Source organism: Protomyctophum bolini (assembly GCF_963924005.1).
Source record: "Protomyctophum bolini genome assembly, chromosome: 6".
NCBI lineage: Eukaryota > Metazoa > Chordata > Actinopteri > Myctophiformes > Myctophidae > Protomyctophum > Protomyctophum bolini.
Window position 1 is genome coordinate 9879261 of NC_137867.1, and position 23046 is coordinate 9902306.

A 23046-nucleotide genomic window follows, 5' to 3' on the forward strand; every position below is an offset into this window, starting at 1 on the left:
ATTTCTTGTTAATTCCTTGTTCTGTTAAATGTATGAAATGTGAATATAGGCTAGAAAGTGCTCTGAAATGTGAGGAATAAAATATCTTTTCTTTCCTGTAGCATGTTATACTTTGTCCCATGATTTACCGTACTAACCATGTGTCACTGTTTTCTTATCTTCTGTAATGAAAGCAATTTGCACAGCTTCTTATCTTTCATATGATATAATAAATAATGTAATGATAAAGATGACGTTTTAATTTTAAGACTGACCCATCTGTCACTCAAGGAGCAAGATGGCTTTGGTGCGTGACCGTCCACATGTTCAAGAAGCGAGAGGCACATGGTGTATGACTTTGAAAACCAAGGCTATTTGTAGTGACACGTACAGTAGAGCAAAGTGAGAAAGAACGTGAACCAATCTTTCTCCCTGTGGTCTATGAGACACAGTGGTGAGTGGTGCAGACTACAGATACAAAGCTGGTCTATGAGACACAGTGGTGAGTGGTGCAGACTACAGATACAAAGCTAGTCTATGAGACACAGTGGTGAGTGGTGCAGACTACAGATACAAAGCTGCTCTATGAGACACAATGGTGAGTGGTGAGTGTTGCAGATACAGATACAAAGCTGGTCTATGAGACACAGTGGTGAGTGGTGCAGACTACAGATACAAAGCTGGTCTATGAGACACAGTGGTGAGTGGTGCAGACTACAGATACAAAGCTGCTCTATGAGACACAGTGGTGAGTGGTGCAGACTACAGATACAAAGCTGCTCTATGAGACACAGTGGTGAGTGGTGCAGACTACAGATACAAAGCTGCTCTATGAGACACAGTGGTGAGTGGTGCAGACTACAGATACAAAGCTGCTCTATGAGACACAGTGGTGAGTGGTGCAGACTACAGATACAAAGCTGCTCTATGAGACACAGTGGTGAGTGGTGCAGACTACAGATACAAAGCTGGTCTGTGAGACACAATGGTGTAACGGACCCCGGAATGGAAATGGAGGAAAGGCTCTTATTTAGAAAGGCTATGTGGGCAAACAGGAAGCTTGCTCACTCACCAGAGTCATACTGTCTCATAAAGAAAGCCCAGCATGCATCAGTCAGGGGGAAAATGTTTGTTCCTCATGTGCTCCACCATGATCTTTGAAAGCTAAGCCTAAACCAACAGCATGAAATGGAACACCAAACAGATCAAGTGAGTGCAGACCAACAAAATAACAAATGGAATGGAAATGGAACTGCCGGATTTTAATTATATGATTTATTGGTTTTAGTGACTTTCCTGGAGAATTACATGGTTGAGTGACATCATGGTATTGGGACACCCGTTAGCACCTAGCTGGAGAGGGAACAAGGTGAATGTCATTTTTATGGTTATTGGCTTGTGTCATATTGTTGTGGGATCTTGTTTTATTGGTTTGTTTATATGGTATTATGGTTTGATATGAAGCTTTTATTGGTTATTTGTAAACTTATTTGTTTATATGAATGCCTCACATTATTGGATATGTCTGCCTGTATTGATTATATGTTTGTGTCTTGTTTTTAGTTTTCACGTTGATCCATTAAAGAAACTTCACATCATCAGTCGGCCTTCAACCTCTTTGTCCAGCCTGGTTCGCTACAAATGGTGAGTGGTGAGTGTTGCAGATACAGATACAAAGCTGGTCTATGAGACACAGTGGTGAGTGGTGAGTGGTGCACAAAGCTGGTCTATGAGACACAATGGTGAGTGGTGCAGATACAGATACAAAGCTGGTCTATGAGACACAGTGGTGAGTGGTGAGTGGTGCACAAAGCTGGTCTATGAGACACAGTGGTGAGTGGTGCAGATACAAAGCAATGAGTGATGAAGATGGCAAACATGATCACTTGTGTGACCGGGTCCTGCCGGCATAGAGTATGTAGAACTTGTAATTGGCCAATGTCTCACACACACACACACACACACACACACACACACACACACACACACACACACACACACACACACACACACACACACACACACACACACACACACACACACACACACACACATATATTTTTAGGTGCAGTAAAGTTTAGGTTACGTTCACAAACTCATGGATATATGTCCTCAAACTCCTCATGATATAACACACGTGTCACTTAGCACTCCATGGGCACAAGCAGTGGCAGCTCCGCCAAATAGGGCAGCAGAGATGGCACACTTTGCCAGCCGGGCATTCCCAAGTTGTCGAAACCCCTCCGACAACCAGTCCGTGGGTATATATGTCTTTCACTAGTAGGAATAAACACGCCATTGGGGAGGTTTAAGGAATTTATTGACAGTGAAGAAATGGAAGGATGAAGGAGGGATGAATGAATGCGGATGTGTAGGTTCCGGGGGGGGGGGGGGGGGCGCCGACCCTGGAGTCTTTGGGGAGGAGGTCGAATGGCACTCGTCGTGTGGCGTTCGTCGTAAGGCGTTCGTCTTACGGTGCGCATGGACGACATCCCCCCCGCAGGAACCTGATAAGGAGGGGAGATAGTTTGTTTTAATCGTTTGATCCACTTTTGGCGAGGTGGATGTAGTAGCTCCTTTGGGGGGAGCGGGGAGAGGAGCTGCTATGGAGGTGAAGGGGTGGGGGTGGGTTGCGAGAAGCCTGTAGGAAGGCGGCTAGTGTGCGACGCAGCGAGGCGGGCGAAGCAAGGAGGATTCTGGGCAGTTATAAAAGGGGACGGGTAGATTGACGTGGAGGGCGGAGAGTGGCATACAGGGCAGGGCCAATGCGCGTTTCTCCTCCTCCTGAACATCAGTTGTTCCAACTCCATTATATAGGCTGGATCACCATAAGAGACAAAGTTCTGTCTTCTTTGCGGCTTACGCCTTTTATTGGTTTTCGAAGGGACAGACAGTAGGCTGACAGGAAACGGGAGAGAGAGATGGGGGGGGGGGATGACATGCAGTAAAGGCCGGGAGTCGAACCCGCGGCACACTGCGACTGGATTACCAGTCGGGTGCCCAGACGGTTACGCCACCGCCTGGGCCGGTTCTTATAGTCTTGCACTGTTGCTTAGCATTAAAGTGCTCCCTGTATTTGTTCTGCTTCCATGTGCCTGCATGGAAGTCCACCCGTTGCTATTCCGGGGTTAGTCCGACAGCGGACGGACATATCGCTGGAAGTCCGCCGGATCTATATTGCGTCTCTTCCCAGTAAGCGGTTCATGGGAGGGGGTTAGGTATAGAGGTAGAGGAGGGGCCGTCAGGTATAGCGTTGACTGTTGGTAGATTCCACTGGTGAATAGTGCCTTCTTGTATGCAAGTTACATAGAACACAGAAGTTGCCAGTGCAACCATGCACCTCCTACTACATTGACGATGGTATAGTTACAACGGAGCAGTTTAACGCCATGCCCAGGACAGCTGCCGCACGCACGCACACACGCACACGTGACACGCACACGTGACACACACACACAGACACACACACACACACACACACACACACACACACACACACACACACACACACACACACACACACACACACACACACACACACACACACACACACACACACACAAAGCAGCTTTTCAATGTGTACACTGTGTCATTTTGTAGAGGTATATCTAAAGAGCACAAAGTACGTTTGCACCAAGTAAGATTGTCCACCGTTTCCTGTCTGGCAGCCGCAATGCCACTTTTTAGATGCTGCTCCAGTCAAATTATGTAATCGAAATGCAAGTTATTAAAACAACAACCTGTGATATGTCTTCTTTTTATATTCCTGAACCGATTATATGACAAAGGTCGCAATCGTTTATACCGGTAAATAGTGTTTGTTCATGAGCTGGTCCCGGCCGTCTCCATTCACTGCCATGTATCTCATCGAACTTGTGCCAGGTTTGCCCACCGATGAGCGTCACGCATGGCGCATTATACCCGGCGTCCAGTCACGTGACTCACGACACGTCCCTTCCTTTCCTATAAGCTTCCTTGCCCGGAAGTAGGAAGAGGTATTCGGTGTGCATAGAGAGAGAGAGAGCCCATTCATTGTAATGAGCTGGCCCCAGTGCTGCTGCTATAATATATCCCGGCCAGCTGTACAGTACAGACTGTAACTTGGCCCATGTCCAGTTGATCCTCAGACCATAGCGTGTGCCTGGGATCCTCGCTATTGTTCTGCCTGCCCGTCGGTATGTCCCAGCAGGTGGCTGACTGACCACAGGCCCTCTGACCTATAGCAAGCATGTGCTGTCATATAAAAAGATGACACTAGCTGTAAATAGTAATTTTTCTCTGTAAAGAGGAATCATAGTTGAAAAGGGTGACGGTATAGCCCTATACTGTCTGTTGGTATAGGTGCAGTATATTGAGAAAAGGATATCCCCTTGAGATGTATCATCTCGTTTTCGAGGGGGTCCTGCAGCAACATGCAGCAAATGGAAGAACAATACAACAAATACATTCATCATGCATATACATAATCAAGGACAAAACAAACAGCAAAGCTCACCCCACCTATATATCACCCGCAACATACTGTATAGTATCAAAAAGCAATATATTCATGTAATGATATGAAGATGTAAAGATGATGAACATACACTGGAAGCCAAAGACAGGCCAAAAACCATAACAGACATCCTTGAATGAATACACAGGAGTTCAAACATATATGGAGCTCATCGGGCACGATTAAGCAATATTATTACACGAGAGGGTGTGGTTTAACGTGATTATTGCCACGACAGTGATGCGGTAAGGAACGAGACGAAGTGGAGTTCCGCAAGCATCACTGTTGTGTTGCAGTTACCCTGAAAACTAAGAAAATCGCTGATTTCTTCTAATGACAGATGTAGTCACTACGACCACAAATGTCCCCAAGAAACTAGCTGGCCTAGCCACCGAGTTTGCTAGCGCTCTGGGAAAACAGAGCAGCTGAATTCTTTGTTTTGATTAGGTGGTGAATGCTGCTGGTTTGATCCATGGCTAGAAGCCGTTTCAGCCAATCAGATTGCTTCCTCGAAACGACCTGTTGTATAATGACCAATATAACCTGGACAATATCAATGGGGATGTGACCTGTGTCATCGCATAATTGGATGTCTCTATTCACCCTCACTCTTCACCTTCTTATTACCAGGATCTGTATTCGGAGCAAAAAGGGCCTAAGAACAGTGGTGGAAAGTAAGTAAGTACAGTACTCACTTATAGGCCTACTGTACTTAAGTACCATTTTGAGGTACTTATACTTCACTAAAATATTTCCAAAAAATACACATTAAAGGAGAATTCCATTCTAGAAGGCTTTCTTACCTTTATTTGTAGTTGTTACGTCCCCACCAAAGAGGTCCAGGTGTTATTATGTGCAAAACCTCCTTATTGGCTATTTCCCCTACCATAAGCCCTAAATGAATTGAATTGAATGGAATGGGAATTGAATGGGGCTATGGGGTGTGGTGCTAATTCGCTTATTTCCATCGCTCAAAATTATTTGTTTTTTGTATATATATTCTGTATACGTTTCTCTCTCTCAGCTAAGGGGTCCTTGGCCTGGAAAACGCTGATAGATCAGGGATGATCTAGACTAGGGAGAGGTTGCTTAAAATGTGTAACCCTTGAAAATATTTGTTGTACTTGTCGAAAATGTCATTTCTAAGCTGGTCCGAGACATAGGTAGACCCATTATGAGTGTGATCCACACTGGCCAAATCATATTCTAATCAGATATTTGACATTTATGGGGGTGCATAGTCATTGGTTAGACATGGGTTAAGGTTAGGTTTAGGTGTGCTGCCCCCGTGGGAGGTTAGCTTTAGGGTGAGGGTTTGAGATAGGTTGTAGTTGTATAGGACTATAATGACTGGTCTAACCAACGACTAGTCTTAACCAAAAACTGTCTAAACTAAGTACTGCACCTCATTTATGTATAAGCGTTTGTTTACAGACGCCTGCGCCAACCCAGCGGTCTGTATTTTATAGCTAAAAGTCCCCATGCGTGTGACATCGTCCCATGGATGATGTGGTGGAGTAATCTTTGGCAGAATGTATTTTTCTCACGCTATTTGTGTCAGGAGGGCAGTGAGGTTATGAAATGTCAGCCAGATCTTGCTGTAGAAACAAGCGTGCGGGTAGGCGGCGGGGTGGCACAATTATTACATACTCGTCTATAATTATTAGAGGTAATCGCAATTCTCATGCCATGATCGTATCCATGTTGAAAGATGTTCATACATAAAAAAAAGAAAAAGCAGAAATAGCAGATCTGGAACAAAATACTTTCAGACGTGGGTCCGAACCACCGATATGTACATGTGACTTTACGGGGGAAGAACGAGCACAAAGTCGCTTATACTAAGCAGACTTGGCAACACTGGGTTATGGAGCTGAGGAGAAGAAGGGCAGGACATAAACTGTCTGTATGAAGCAGCTGAAACTAGGTCAGTGGTATTCACTCACTGCTGTGCCAGAAAGGTCAGTCGGTGTGTGTGTATTGTATTCATTCATTCCACCTCCACACTCCAACGGCTGAATCTGTCGCAAACGTTTTCATGCCAAGGAGGACCCCCAAAATGATTATGTGTTTGGCCACGGATCTCCATCTGAAAAATCAATATATGTTTTGTGCACAGAAGAGAATGATTTGTGTTTTATTTTTTAAATAGCAAAATTATTCCTTAAAGATTTTTCCAAAACGTTGCGGCCCGTGAGGATATTGCAAGTGCGGGCCCCAAATAATCCTTGATAAAGGATTTGAAAATATCAGATCTCCAAGCTCAACCGCTGGGAATGGCTGATATGAGAACCACTTCAAGCGGGGCACCATATAACTTGAATGATATAGTGAGAAAGAATAAAGCAAATAAAAATACCATTTACTGCACCAATCAGTAATCAATAAACTGTACTATACGCACGACATCGGCCAAATTGTCAAACAATATAAGAAAGCGGCAAAAAAGAGGTGTTGTGAGCTTGTATAGTATCTGCTATTTTTGCTAAATCTATCTGTGGTCAAGTCCAACTCCAACTGTCAGGATCTGCCTTCTGTGTGTTGTGTTTGGTGTTCCTGATTCTTATTTTGAAGCGATGCTTTGTGTTTCCTGTCCTACTTTGTAGTAGTTTCCTGCCTTGTCTAACCTTCCCTGATTTTTGGTTCTTTGTTTCACCTGTGTCTGGTTTTCCCCCAGCCAATCCTTGTGTTGATTTGATTTGAGTTCACCTGTCTCCTGTTAATCTTGTGCCTTTTTAAGCCCTGTGTTTGGTTTTGTTCCCTGTTGGATTATTGTATTGTCACCTGAGTTCCAAGTCTATGTTTTGTTTGCTAGTGTTTGCGCCATACTGCTATACTAGGTCTTTGTTTGAATAAAGACTTCTAAGATCCCGACTTCCTTGCATTTGGGTCCTACTTGAAAACCACCTCCTGACACCAACTAAATGTAAGTGCCTCAACTGCTACATTCCAAGTGCTGGTGAGTCCCCAGTTCAAATATGATTATTTTGGAGGTCACGGCCCGAAAAGGTTAAAATCCACAGTGGTAGAGTATGTGAACACAATATACTTACTTATACAATCTGTATGGTAGAATATGCTAATGCAATACAATTTATAATCTGTATAAGGTATATAATTTATACAATCTGCATAGTAGAGTATATCATTTATACAATCTATATGGTATATGTTTATACAATATAACTTATACAATTGGGGTGATTGTATTTTCTGTTCCTGCTCTTCTATTGAGACGTTTAGATCGTGTCAAAGGTCATGACTCCTAGACACAGGATCTGAAACGAACTTTGACCTGATGGTCAAGATTTATTCAATTTATCCCCCGGGCAAGGAGGCAGGCTCTATTAGCAGAATGGAAAAAAACTAAAAATGTTCAGCACAGGTTGAGATTCGGGGTAGACATTAGACATTATGTTATGCTTTAGCTATTGAAAAATAACAGATCTACAAGCTCATATCGCGCCACCGAGTGGCGCGCTATGAGCTTGTAGATCTGTTATTTTTTTTAAATCTAAGACCCACTGACATAGAAACATAGCTTTTTCAGAAAACTGTCAGGATGTAGAAGACATTTTTAGAATGTGATCTCAGGTCAAAATGGGTTTTAGGCTAATATACAGCACTTTGATGTACAATGAATAGCGGCAATAGCCTTTTTTGTCCTGATCTGATCACGTGATCGGAAATTGGGGGCCGATCACGGCATTTTCAAATGATCGGAATGGGATCGGGACGTCGTCGTCCTCAGTGTCAATATTATATCCATATCATGATATTACACTGGATATTGTCTGTCATTTGGGATATTGCACTATTGTGAGTGTTCTGTAAAAGAATATAAATATCGGATTGGGAAAAATCGGTATCGGCAGATACTCAAAATTAAATGATCGGAATCGGATCCCTACTTTCTACCAATAGATCAGCAATTTTTTTGGATTTCTTCCAAAATAATTTGAATTCCTATATTTTTACACTCCAGAATTACTTCGTCTACAGCAGGCACGTAAGCCGATTTTGCCGACGTGCTAATAGGGGACGATTTAGAAAACAAAGGCAAAGCTGGCATGCTGTAGTTTGCTACTAAACAGACATTTGTATGCACAAGGGCTGCCAAAGTAGGCTATCTTTTGTTGTTTTTCTTGTTTTTTTCGCCTCCTCCCTTTCGAAGTTGGACTGGGCCAGATCTAAACTGACTGGGCCACGGCCCCGCGTGGCCCAATTGGACCCTACTCTGGTGGTCTACTCTATAGTTGGACGTAAGGACGAAATGCTCAAAATAGGGGTCTGCAGGTTTAAAGTGTTTAATCCTCACGGCGTTGCTCCGGTTGGAGGGTCTGCACGACACACTTAATTAAACAACAGCCGCTCCATATAGTAGCGCTATTGTTCTCTGCATTCGGTCAGTCAGCCCACACTCCTTCAGGACCTGAATGGACTGACTTCACTTGGCATTTTTCTAACGGAACAATAACCAGTCTTGTTCCTTGTATGCGGTTAGAACCAGACTGGGCCGGTTGGCCCCCGCCTAATAGCCTCGCGATACGATGCTATACCGCCGCTGACGCTGCTTGCCCTCGTCGGTGGCGGGGTGGCGTAGGAGGTCGGGATGCGTTGACTTGACTATATACCGGCTTCGACCGGCTCGGCTCAGGCCGGGGCCTGGTGGGCTCCGCTGCACACAGAGGACTCATTGTGGGTGCGATGAGTGTGTCCTTTTGATGTGTCATTTCCCCCCATGCTCGGGAAAGGTCACGCGACCTCCCAGCTGAGGCCGGCGCTCGGGCATGCAGCGCTCGCGTTCGTGTGGCTGGCTTATCGCGCGCGGCTTTTTGGACAACTTTCACCCGTCTTCCTTCCTTCATTCTGTCCTTCACGGTGGCGGTGGCTGTCCTTGTTGCCGTTCAGTGGTTTGTTATCAGCGGGTGTGAGGCAGGCTGCTTCATAACACGACCACAAGCTGCCTGGTGGTGCTGTCAGCCAGCCGTGTGGCCTCAGACAGTATGTGCTATCTATGTACAGTAGTCCTGACCTGTGTGTGTGTGTGTGTGTGTGTGTGTGTGTGTGTGTGTGTGTGTGTGTGTGTGTGTGTGTGTGCACGTGCGTGTGTGTGTACTGTGTACTGTTATATTTGAACATTTTAAAACAGAACATGTTTTGAAAATGTATGACACAGATCTTCTCTCTCTTCCGAGGGTCCCTGGCACAGAACATTTACAGTTGGGGGGGGTCCGCACGCGGCCAAATACATGTCATTTTGGGGTTCCTCCTACTACTGATTTAGAAGGCACTCGTAGAATCAGCCCCAGCCCTCAGGTCTCAATGGGCTCATTGATACACACTGTATACAAGAATGTACATTATATATCGTCACTGTCGGGTGGAAAGCCTTGTACGTCCAAAAACGGTTAGGCTATTCTTCTCACGAAATGTAGACAAAAATAAAAGTCACTTTTATCACTTTTCATTGGTTATTAATTATGCATTTTTACAACTGATAGACAGACGTACAAATCCACTATATATCTGCAAGTTCAAATCACTAGATTGTGAGCTTGTAGATCGACCATTTTTGCTGTACTTTTGAAAAAGTGAAGTAGAGGGTATTAAGTCATGAAGAAATGGCGATAATATCTCTTTGTGTATCTGCACGGGTAGGATACAGGGAAACGACCTGTTGAAGCCTGCAGAATGTAGTTCAGTCAGACAACTCAAGGAGGATGTAATATATATATTTATTGAATATAAGATAATCAATGCAATATATTTATTATGGTTTGGCGATGTATTGGATCTGCTTTTTAGGTACTCAGGATCAAGCGCATCAGTCCCGACCATAGGGACTCTGAATCCCCCCGTACCTAAAACAGTAGATCCAAAATGACAGGTGGTAGCTGGGGTGGAGGTGGGTGCGCACTTGTATACCGCAGCGTAGAGTATACAATAGAAAGCAGCAAGCAGAATTGAGCGCAGCCAGCAAGACGGCAAAGGATGTACAGCAGCACGCTGATACACCGGCAGTGGGCAAGCAAGAAGGCAGAGGAATGCAAACCTCTGGTTCAAGTAGCCGGTATGAGAGATGGGGTGAGCTGTGATTGGCTAAGTGCATCATGCGGATGATGCTGCGGTGGCCCAATTAACGGCCGGCGCGCTGACTGAGGTTCCCTGACTGAACTTGCTCTGCGCATGTCTACGACAGGCACAAATGCTCATTTCATAGAGTTATATATAAACTAGAGAGCGAACAGCCCTACCCCAACTATTCATTTCGATGCAAGTTGCTCAGTAGCGTTTGAAGCACCCGGAAGAAAGCTCTACTTCCCCATTTTCTCCATTTGGACACCAACATTTGGCTGAATGGATTGATGAATGAGCTCTCTGTGTTAAACCCCAGCTACGTGCTCTTCTGCTCGTTCTACACACACGACTCACGAGCAAAACCGCCCCCCTCCCCCTGCAGTTCCAGCTTTGGCCAGCGCGGCTTTAGCGCGGCTTCAACGTTTCCTAGCCGCTCTGGGGGCTTGGTGTATATAGTTGGGTGATTAAGCTCGCATCACCAGACTTTCCTCCTAAAAGGAAAGCCTGGTCTGTCTTGTGTTCCAAAATCACCCATGTGATCCGATCTATATGGTCTAGACCGGATGGTATAAGTTCTTTGTTTTGCCCCACCCGATATACAAAACAATCTATTCCAAGAAGTACTTGAAGAAACGTTGTCGGATTCAAGCCTTTTATTTGGTATAGGCCCTAGAATTATGATGCCTTTGATCGCGGGGAATTATATTTTGGGCAATACTTATTCCAGTTTGGTTGTTTCGGCCTGGTGACTACAAACCAGTGACTACAATACGCAGGTTACCTTCCGCTCCGATCCCGGCCGGATCATAAACCAGAGAATAGTACATGCCTCCTAGGCTATAGGTTGATTGGTGCCTGAAGAGCTGATTGATTTGAGCATGGGGAGCATCTTGGGTGGACTGCTGTTCTACGTGTGGTTGCGGTTGTGGAGGCTGTGGTTGATTGGAAATTATACAACAGGTCGTTTCGAGGAAGCAATCTGATTGGCTGAAACGGCTTCTAGCCGTGGATCAAACCGGCACCATTCACCACCTAATCAAAACAAAGAATTCAGCTGCTCTGTTTTCCCAGAGCGCAGTGACTACATCTGTCATTAAAAAAAAAAAAAAAATCAATTTAGTTTTAAGGGTAACTGTTGTCTCGAGGGTGTGGTTTAACGTGATTATTGCCACTTCAGTGATGCTTGCGGAACTCGACTACGTCTCGTTCCTTACCGCATCACTGTCGTGGCAATAATCGTCGCAGGCGGCGCCTAGACCACCACACTTTGGGAACCACTGTAATGTAAAGTAGAACCACGCTCGATTTTGAAATCAGGGTTTTTGTGGTATTTTAAAAGTGTTGCATAACAGATTGCACATAGTTTGGTGCTCATAATGAATGATGATGATGATGATGATGATGATGATGATCAGAGCAGCTGTCATGCAGGATATCTGGCCTTCAGCAGCGGCAGGACTGACCGCCTCGCTGGATGGAAAACTCTAAACTGGTCTCAGCTGGCTTGATGACCACCACATGCCATGAGAGAGAGAGAGAGAGAGAGAGAGAGAGAGAGAGAGAGAGAGAGAGGAGAGGGGCGGGGGAGGGATATAGAGAGAGAGAGAGAGAGGAGAGGGGCGGGGGGAGGGATATAGAAATAGGAGCGAGAGAGAGAGAGAGAGAGAGAGAGGGGCGGAGGGAGCGTTGTGACACAGCTTCCCTACAAAGATAACTGCCTGGCACCTTATCAAGGCCATGCTTATCATCTGTTATTCTTTTACGCACGCACGCACGCACGCACGCACGCACGCACGCACGCACGCACACACGCACACAGGACAGAAAGGCACTCTCAAAATGTGTCACATTCTTTTGCACATAATATGGTATGTACACACACACACACACACGCGCACGCGCACAGTCTCTCGCGCACACACACACACACACACACACACACACACACACACAGAGAACTGGTACATTGAAATGCAAGTAAATACACCCCCCCCCCCCAAAGGAACTTGAACAGTGCACACTGGTTGTTTGCTGTCTAAACACTGGACTAACACATGCCGAACTGTAATTACAAAGCACTAAAACGCTAAAAAAGCAAATAAAGACACATAGCCTGAACGTTACTTGGGGATGAATCCTTCTGCACGTTAATGGATGTGTGTATTCAGTGCATTGTTGCAGGAAAAAAAAAAAAAACACACCATTCGCTGTGGATATAGCAAAGAACAACTGGAGAAGGTTTCGGAACTAGTGAAGCCAACAGGCAGTATAGAAGCTCTACGGATTGTGAGCTTCTTGATAAGTGGTTCTCAAGCTTTTTCACACGCACGCACACACACACACACACACACACACACACACACACACCCTGATAAGCACTTGGAATTGTAAGATTTGACAGTTGAGACGATCAGTTTTGTGACTCGGTTCCACAGATATATTGTGAAAAAAATACGATCTAAGTTCACAACGTTGTAAGCTTGTAGAATGTAGATCACCCATATTCACACTGTTGGCCTGTATATCTTATATATAATTTGACAATTTAGCCAATGTTTGGTATTTTGATTCAGTACACTGTCTTCTTATTCTTTTCTTTATTTATTTTCTTCCCTGGGGTATTAAAAAAAGGCCCAGATCACTGTGATCTGGGGACCCCCGAAAAAACATCATGCGGGGACCCCTTTCCCACATGGTTGAGAACCACCGTTTTAGATCGGCTATTTTCGACACGCGGCCGAGCGGCAAGAGCATAAACCGGGCTCGGCTCTGACTAAGGTCACCCGTCTCCCATGCAAAACAAGTCATCTCCGTGCCGCAGGCACCATGCATAACACCTATTCAAGGCTGCCAAGAGGGGGTAAAAATATCAGCCAACAGACAGACAGGGGAGTCTATAAATCCAGCCAAGCAGACAGCATAGTGTGAACAAGACAGCCAGACAGTCACACACGATATGTCATATATCTGGTCACCCTGCAGCCCCACACGCAAACCCCCCCCTGGACTCGTCTCCTCTTAACCCCGGCATTCTGTTCTGGTCCCTTCTGGGAAGTGACTGTTTCACCTGTAGAGCCAGACCACATAGAGCAGTTAAACATGATACTGACCATGACCATGATACTGACTACTGACATGATACTGACTGCTGACCATGATACTGACTACTGACCATGATACTGACCATGATACTGACAACTGACATGATACTGACCATGATACTGACTACTGACCATACTGACATGATACTGACTACTGGCCATGATACTGACATGATACTGACTGCTGACCATGATACTGCACTGCTGACCATGATACTGACAACTGACATGATACTGACCATGATACTGACATGATACTGACTACTGACTATACTGACATGATACTGACTACTGGCCATGATACTTACCATGCTACTGACATGATACTGACTACTGACCATGATACTGACCATGCTACTGACATGATACTGACATGATATTGACTATGATACTGACATGATAATAACATGATACTGACGATGATACTGACATGATAAGAACATGATATTGACTATGATACTGACATGATTGTCTCCACCAGGCCGAAGGCATGGGGAGAGAGTATGTTTTGCACTCCGTCCGTCCGTCCGTGTGTGTGTGTGTGTCCGTCTGTCCGTCCGTCCTTCCGTGAACAGCTAATCTCGGGCACCGTTAACTTGGTCGATGCCAAATTTTGCACTTTTTTTGGACAGTACACCTACAGATTTTGTCCAAACATCACGCAAATTGGTACACAGTCTCTCTAGAGCCATTCAACGAAACGAGTCTTTCAGATTTCTCAGACTCAGTTTGAAAAGAAATGCTGCAAATCATGAACACATCTTGTGATTTTCGTGAAATTGTGCATGCACATTCCCACTAGGCAGAGGAATAAATGCCACATGAACATTTTCAACTCAGCCTCATGGTGGCGCTATAACTGGCCGAAAAGTGTTTCCCCTCTAACTGCACGGATCTGTGGATAACTTTGTGTGCCAACTCCCTAGAGGCCAAGGAAAAACCTTTACGTGGAATTTTTCACATCTGCGCTTTATAGCGCCACCAGGAGGCCGACATATGTAAAACACATTTTCTAATATTACTCCGCAAATCGGTACACATGCTATGATGCTCTTCATAGTCATGTGATCAAGACGGGTTTGTTTGATTTCTCATAATCCACCCTCATTGGCTACGATTGGCTAAACTTTTCAGGAGTAGCCGCTTTGTACCCGTTTTGTACAAATCAACTACTCAACACAGCGTCCGATTGTGGTGAAACTGTGCATGCATATTCCCACTAGGCCTTGGAAGAAATGCCACTTGACAGTTTTCAAATCAGCCTCATGGTGGCGCTACAACAGGCCACACAGACGTTTATATTGCTCCTAAACATTTTGCCAAACATCACACACACACACACACACACACACACACACTCCTATCCTCCTGATGGAGACCTGTGCCCAGAAGGGCACTTTTTCTAGTTCTGACCATGATACTGACCATGATACTTACTGACATGATGCTGACTACTGACCATGATACTGACATGATACTATAGATAGATAGAATACTTTATTGGCAGTTTAAGAAAATTACAGATTAAAAAAAAAACGCCAAATGGACTTAGACACAAAAAAGCCTTCGCTTGTTTCCATTGTGGTCCACTTTGTAACATGAAACTATACACATACATACTGTACAGACAAAACAACCATGGAACATATAATAAATAATCCTTATATATAAGGCTGGGAGCTATATATACATAGGACAAGAGGTACCCTGAGAGAATAGTCCTGAGCCATAGTACTGACCATGACATGCTTCAATCAATAAGCCTGCAGTCATTCCAATACACGTGTGACATTGATCTATATGAGTCATGCTTCTGTGGTCCAAGGCAGTCTGCTTCCTCCATTGCTCCTGTACCCCTCTTGATCTCCAGGCATGACTTTTAAGCTCCATGACCTTTGAAGTGCAGGGGACGGCGAGAGCCAATTAAAAGGTCAGGGACTGTCATTGGTTTCAAATAATAAAGATACCCAATGTTTCGAGGTCCACGGTATACATCCAACATGCCCAGGTGGTGTGATATAGTATTGCTTTCCTTAGACTGCTACCGTACATGTCTGTCTGTCTGTCTGTCTGTCTGTCTGTCTGTCTGTCTGTCTGTCTGTCTGTCTGTCTGTCTGTCTGTCTGTCCGTCCGTCCCCACATATGTGACTATGACAAGCTTATCTCGAGAACCATCTGACCGATCAATTTCAAACATGCCGTGTGACCGAGGACCTACCTGGGGGGAGTGAATTGCGGGGGAGTGGGAAGTTGGTTATATCAGCGGTTTTCCATGAGTCTATCTATAAGTGATCTTCGTACCAAATATACTGACCACAATACTGCTAGAATGGGGTTGGTAGGTTTAAGTATGTAGCATGCCAAAGTTTGTGCTATTGCCATAGAAAATGCATTGGGCGTTTAAGTTAAATAACTCAGAAACTACAAAACATTTCAAAGTAAAACGTTCCAGCATGTGTCTCCACAGTAAGCTGAATAATAAAAAGTGTGAAAGGAGTTTCTAGGTGAAAGTGATTTTTTTACGTGCCAAAATCTGCCATTGAGCCCCATGTTAAAAGTCTCAAATTTGAAAGCACTATATTTCTAAAACTATGACACCTTTCAAAGATTCCTTTTCAGGCAGACATGTGTTCACCGTAACTTGCACGTGTTAGAATCGTTTCGATCTTTATCTGTGTATGTTTCCCTCTAGCTAGCTAGCCTAGCTACCTGGGTAATTTATTGTTTGGACGGGGGGATAGCAAACGTATAACTCATGCTATTTTAACAGGCTCTCTTTTGTAACTTCTTATTGTGTTGATAAGTCCTTAAACACAATTATTCTAATTAGATAAGATTTGATACGTTGCTTGTGTAGGCTACATAAACAGCATTTAGCTGTAAATCACATTTTTTGTCATTCTTTGTTTCAGAACTTCTCCTATGGTACAGCATGGAAATGTGGGGTCTGCAAGGCTAAATCTTCGTCAAATGTCTGTCTTGCAAATGTAAAAAATATCACATAGTAGGCTAATGTTTAAAACAGACTTTTTTTGTTATTCTATTATAGATGCAGTGACCAACATGAGCATTGCAATGCAGGTACGTTCTGAGCCATTTCTTTTACTCTTCTCTCTGTTCTTGTCTCCTCTAAAGGAACTCACAAAAACTGCCCTGTCTCTGCTCTGTCTGAACAGTTATTTGGTGGGATTCTATGCCGTACGATATGGGCTATAGCCCATGGTCCAAAATGATGAGAAACGAGGCTAACTTTTTTTTTCAAAATTTCAAAAAACATGGGCTATAACCCATCGTTTTTGTCATTTCGTCATTTTTTTCAAATCTTCAAAAATGATGAAAAACGGCGCGCTATAGTATGCCGTACGATATGGGCTATAGCCCATTGTCCAAAATGATGAGAAACGAGGCTAACTTTTTTTTTCAAATTTTCAAAAAACTTGGGCTATAACCCATCGTTTTTGTCATTTCGTCCTTTTTTTCAAATCTTCAAAAATGATGAAAAACGGCGTGCTATAGTATGCCGTACGATATGGGCTATAGCCCATGGTCCAAAATGATGAGAAACGAGGCTAACTTTTTTTTTCAAAATTTCAAAAAACATGGGCTATAACCCATCGTTTTTGTCATTTCGTAATTTTTTTCAAAAATGATGAAAAACGGCGCGCTATAGTATGCCGTACGATATGGGCTATAGCCCATGGTCCAAAATGATGAGAAACGAGGCTAACTTTTTTTTTCAAAATTTCAAAAAACATGGGCTATAACCCATCGTTTTTGTCATTTCGTCATTTTTTTCAAATCTTCAAAAATGATGAAAAACGGCGCGCTATAGTATGCCGTACGATATGGGCTATAGCCCATGGTCCAAAATGATGAGAAACGAGGCTAACTTTTTTTTTCAAAATTTCAAAAAACATGGGCTATAACCCATCGTTTTTGTCATTTTGTCATTTTTTTAAAATCTTCAAAAATGATGAAAAACGGCGCGCTATAGTATGCCGTACGATATGGGCTATAGCCCATGGTCCAAAATGATGAGAAACGAGGCTAACTTTTTTTTTCAAAATTTCAAAAAACATGGGCTATAACCCATCGTTTTTGTCATTTCGTCATTTTTTTCAAATCTTCAAAAATGATGAAAAACGGCGCGCTATAGTATGCCGTACGATATGGGCTATAGCCCATGGTCCAAAATGATGTGAAACGAGGCTAACTTTTTTTTTCAAAATTTCAAAAAACATGGGCTATAACCCATCGTTTTTGTCATTTCGTCATTTTTTTCAAATCTTCAAAAATGATGAAAAACGGCGCGCTATAGTATGCCGTACGATATGGGCTATAGCCCATGGTCCAAAATGATGAGAAACGAGGCTAACTTTTTTTTTCAAAATTTCAAAAAACATGGGCTATAACCCATCGTTTTTGTCATTTCGTCATTTTTTCAAATCTTCAAAAATGATGAAAAACGGCGCGCTATAGTATGCCGTACGATATGGGCTATAGCCCATGGTCCAAAATGATGAGAAACGAGGCTAACTTTTTTTTTTCAAAATTTCAAAAAAACATGGGCTATAACCCATCGTTTTTGTCATTTCGTCATTTTTTTCAAATCTTCAAAAATGATGAAAAACGGCGCGCTATAGTATGCCGTACGATATGGGCTATAGCCCATGGTCCAAAATGATGAGAAACGAGGCTAACTTTTTTTTCCAAAATTTCAAAAAACATGGGCTATAACCCATCGTTTTTGTCATTTCGTCATTTTTTTCAAATCTTCAAAAATGATGAAAAACGGCGCGCTATAGTATGCCGTACGATATGGGCTATAGCCCATGGTCCAAAATGATGAGAAACGAGGCTAACTTTTTTTTTCAAAATTTCAAAAAACATGGGCTATAACCCATCGTTTTTGTCATTTCGTCATTTTTTTCAAATCTTCAAAAATGATGAAAAACGGCGCGCTATAGTATGCCGTACGATATGGGCTATAGCCCATGGTCCAAAATGATGAGAAACGAGGCTAACTTTTTTTTTCAAAATTTCAAAAAACATGGGCTATAACCCATCGTTTTTGTCATTTCGTCATTTTTTTCAAATCTTCAAAAATGATGAAAAACGGCGCGCTATAGTATGCCGTACGATATGGGCTATAGCCCATGGTCCAAAATGATGAGAAACGAGGCTAACTTTTTTTTCCAAAATTTCAAAAAACATGGGCTATAACCCATCGTTTTTGTCATTTTGTCATTTTTTTCAAATCTTCAAAAATGATGAAAAACGGCGCGCTATAGTATGCCGTACGATATGGGCTATAGCCCATGGTCCAAAATGATGAGAAACGAGGCTAACTTTTTTTTTCAAAATTTCAAAAAACATGGGCTATAACCCATCGTTTTTGTCATTTCGTCATTTTTTTAAAATCTTCAAAAATGATGAAAAACGGCGCGCTATAGTATGCCGTACGATATGGGCTATAGCCCATGGTCCAAAATGATGAGAAACGAGGCTAACTTTTTTTTTCAAAATTTCAAAAAACATGGGCTATAACCCATCGTTTTTGTCATTTCGTAATTTTTTTCAAATCTTCAAAAATGATGAAAAACGGCGCGCTATAGTATGCCGTATGATATGGGCTATAGCCCATGGTCCAAAATGATGAGAAACGAGGCTAACTTTTTTTTTCAAAATTTCAAAAAACATGGGCTATAACCCATCGTTTTTGTCATTTCGTCATTTTTTTCAAATCTTCAAAAATGATGAAAAACGGCGCGCTATAGTATGCCGTACGATATGGGCTATAGCCCATGGTCCAAAATGATGAGAAACGAGGCTAACTTTTTTTTTCAAAATTTCAAAAAACATGGGCTATAACCCATCGTTTTTGTCATTTCGTCATTTTTTTCAAATCTTCAAAAATGATGAAAAACGGCGCGCTATAGTATGCCGTACGATATGGGCTATAGCCCATGGTCCAAAATGATGAGAAACGAGGCTAACTTTTTTTTTCAAAATTTCAAAAAAACATGGGCTATAACCCATCGTTTTTGTCATTTCGTCATTTTTTTCAAATCTTCAAAAATGATGAAAAACGGCGCGCTATAGTATGCCGTACGATATGGGCTATAGCCCATGGTCCAAAATGATGAGAAACGAGGCTAACTTTTTTTTTCAAAATTTCAAAAAACATGGGCTATAACCCATCGTTTTTGTCATTTCGTCATTTTTTTCAAATCTTCAAAAATGATGAAAAACGGCGCGCTATAGTATGCCGTATGATATGGGCTATAGCCCATGGTCCAAAATGATGAGAAACGAGGCTAACTTTTTTTTTCAAAATTTCAAAAAACATGGGCTATAACCCATCGTTTTTGTCATTTCGTCATTTTTTTCAAATCTTCAAAAATGATGAAAAACGGCGCGCTATAGTATGCCGTACGATATGGGCTATAGCCCATGGTCCAAAATGATGAGAAACGAGGCTAACTTTTTTTTTCAAAATTTCAAAAAACATGGGCTATAACCCATCGTTTTTGTCATTTCGTCATTTTTTTCAAATCTTCAAAAATGATGAAAAACGGCGCGCTATAGTATGCCGTACGATATGGGCTATAGCCCATGGTCCAAAATGATGAGAAACGAGGCTAACTTTTTTTTTCAAAATTTCAAAAAAACATGGGCTATAACCCATCGTTTTTGTCATTTCGTCATTTTTTTCAAATCTTCAAAAATGATGAAAAACGGCGCGCTATAGTATGCCGTACGATATGGGCTATAGCCCATGGTCCAAAATGATGAGAAACGAGGCTAACTTTTTTTTTCAAAATTTCAAAAAACATGGGCTATAACCCATCGTTTTTGTCATTTCGTCATTTTTTTCAAATCTTCAAAAATGATGAAAAACGGCGCGCTATAGTATGCCGTACGATATGGGCTATAGCCCATGGTCCAAAATGATGAGAAACGAGGCTAACTTTTTTTTTCAAAATTTCAAAAAACATGGGCTATAACCCATCGTTTTTGTCATTTCGTCATTTTTTTCAAATCTTCAAAAATGATGAAAAACGGCGCGCTATAGTATGCCGTACGATATGGGCTATAGCCCATGGTCCAAAATGATGAGAAACGAGGCTAACTTTTTTTTTCAAATTTTCAAAAAACTTGGGCTATAACCCATCGTTTTTGTCATTTCGTCCTTTTTTTCAAATCTTCAAAAATGATGAAAAACGGCGCGCTATAGTATGCCGTACGATATGGGCTATAGCCCATGGTCCAAAATGATGAGAAACGAGGCTAACTTTTTTTTTCAAAATTTCAAAAAACATGGGCTATAACCCATCGTTTTTGTCATTTCGTCATTTTTTTCAAATCTTCAAAAATGATGAAAAACGGCGCGCTATAGTATGCCGTACGATATGGGCTATAGCCCATGGTCCAAAATGATGAGAAACGAGGCTAACTTTTTTTTTCAAAATTTCAAAAAACATGGGGCTATAACCCATCGTTTTTGTCATTTCGTCATTTTTTTCAAATCTTCAAAATGATGAAAAACGGCGCGCTATAGTATGCCGTACGATATGGGCTATAGCCCATGGTCCAAAATGATGAGAAACGAGGCTAACTTTTTTTTCAAAATTTCAAAAAACATGGGCTATAATCCATCGTTTTTGTCATTTCGTCATTTTTTTCAAATCTTCAAAAATGATGAAAAACGGCGCGCTATAGTATGCCGTACGATATGGGCTATAGCCCATGGGTCCAAAATGGTGAGAAACGAGGCTAACTTTTTTTTTCAAAATTTCAAAAAACATGGGCTATAACCCATCGTTTTTGTCATTTCGTCATTTTTTTCAAATCTTCAAAAATGATGAAAAACGGCGCGCTATAGTATGCCGTACGATATGGGCTATAGCCCATGGTCCAAAATGATGAGAAACGAGGCTAACTTTTTTTTTCAAAATTTCAAAAAACATGGGCTATAACCCATCGTTTTTGTCATTTCGTCATTTTTTTCAAATCTTCAAAAATGATGAAAAACGGCGCGCTATAGTATGCCGTACGATATGGGCTATAGCCCATGGTCCAAAATGATGAGAAACGAGGCTAACTTTTTTTTTCAAAATTTCAAAAAACATGGGCTATAACCCATCGTTTTTGTCATTTCGTCATTTTTTTAAATCTTCAAAAATGATGAAAAACGGCGCGCTATAGTATGCCGTACGATATGGGCTATAGCCCATGGTCCAAAATGATGAGAACGAGGCTAACTTTTTTTTTCAAAATTTCAAAAAACATGGGCTATAACCCATCGTTTTTGTCATTTTGTCATTTTTTTCAAATCTTCAAAAATGATGAAAAACGGCGCGCTATAGTATGCCGTACGATATGGGCTATAGCCCATGGTCCAAAATGATGAGAAACGAGCCTAACTTTTTTTTTCAAAATTTCAAAAAACATGGGCTATAACCCATCGTTTTTGTCATTTCGTCATTTTTTTCAAATCTTCAAAAATGATGAAAAACGGCGCGCTATAGTATGCCGTACGATATGGGCTATAGCCCATGGTCCAAAATGATGAGAAACGAGGCTAACTTTTTTTTTCAAAATTTCAAAAAACATGGGCTATAACCCATCGTTTTTGTCATTTCGTCATTTTTTTCAAATCTTCAAAAATGATGAAAAACGGCGCGCTATAGTATGCCGTACGATATGGGCTATAGCCCATGGTCCAAAATGATGAGAAACGAGGCTAATTTCTTTTTTCAAAATTTCAAAAAACATGCGCTATAACCCATCGTTTTTGTCATTTCGTCATTTTTTTCAAATCTTCAAAAATGATGAAAAACGGCGCGCTATAGTATGCCGTACGATATGGGCTATAGCCCATGGTCCAAAATGATGAGAAACGAGAATAACTTTTTTTTTCAAAATTTCAAAAAACATGGGCTATAACCCATCGTTTTTGTCATTTCGTCATTTTTTTCAAATCTTCAAAAATGATGAAAAACGGCGCGCTATAGTATGCCGTACGATATGGGCTATAGCCCATGGTCCAAAATGATGAGAAACGAGGCTAATTTCTTTTTTCAAAATTTCAAAAAACATGCGCTATAACCCATCGTTTTTGTCATTTCGTCATTTTTTTCAAATCTTCAAAAATGATGAAAAACGGCGCGCTATAGTATGCCGTACGATATGGGCTATAGCCCATGGTCCAAAATGATGAGAAACGAGAATAACTTTTTTTTTCAAAATTTCAAAAAACATGGGCTATAACCCATCGTTTTTGTCATTTCGTCATTTTTTTCAAATCTTCAAAAATGATGAAAAACGGCGCGCTATAGTATGCCGTACGATATGGGCTATAGCCCATGGTCCAAAATGATGAGAAAC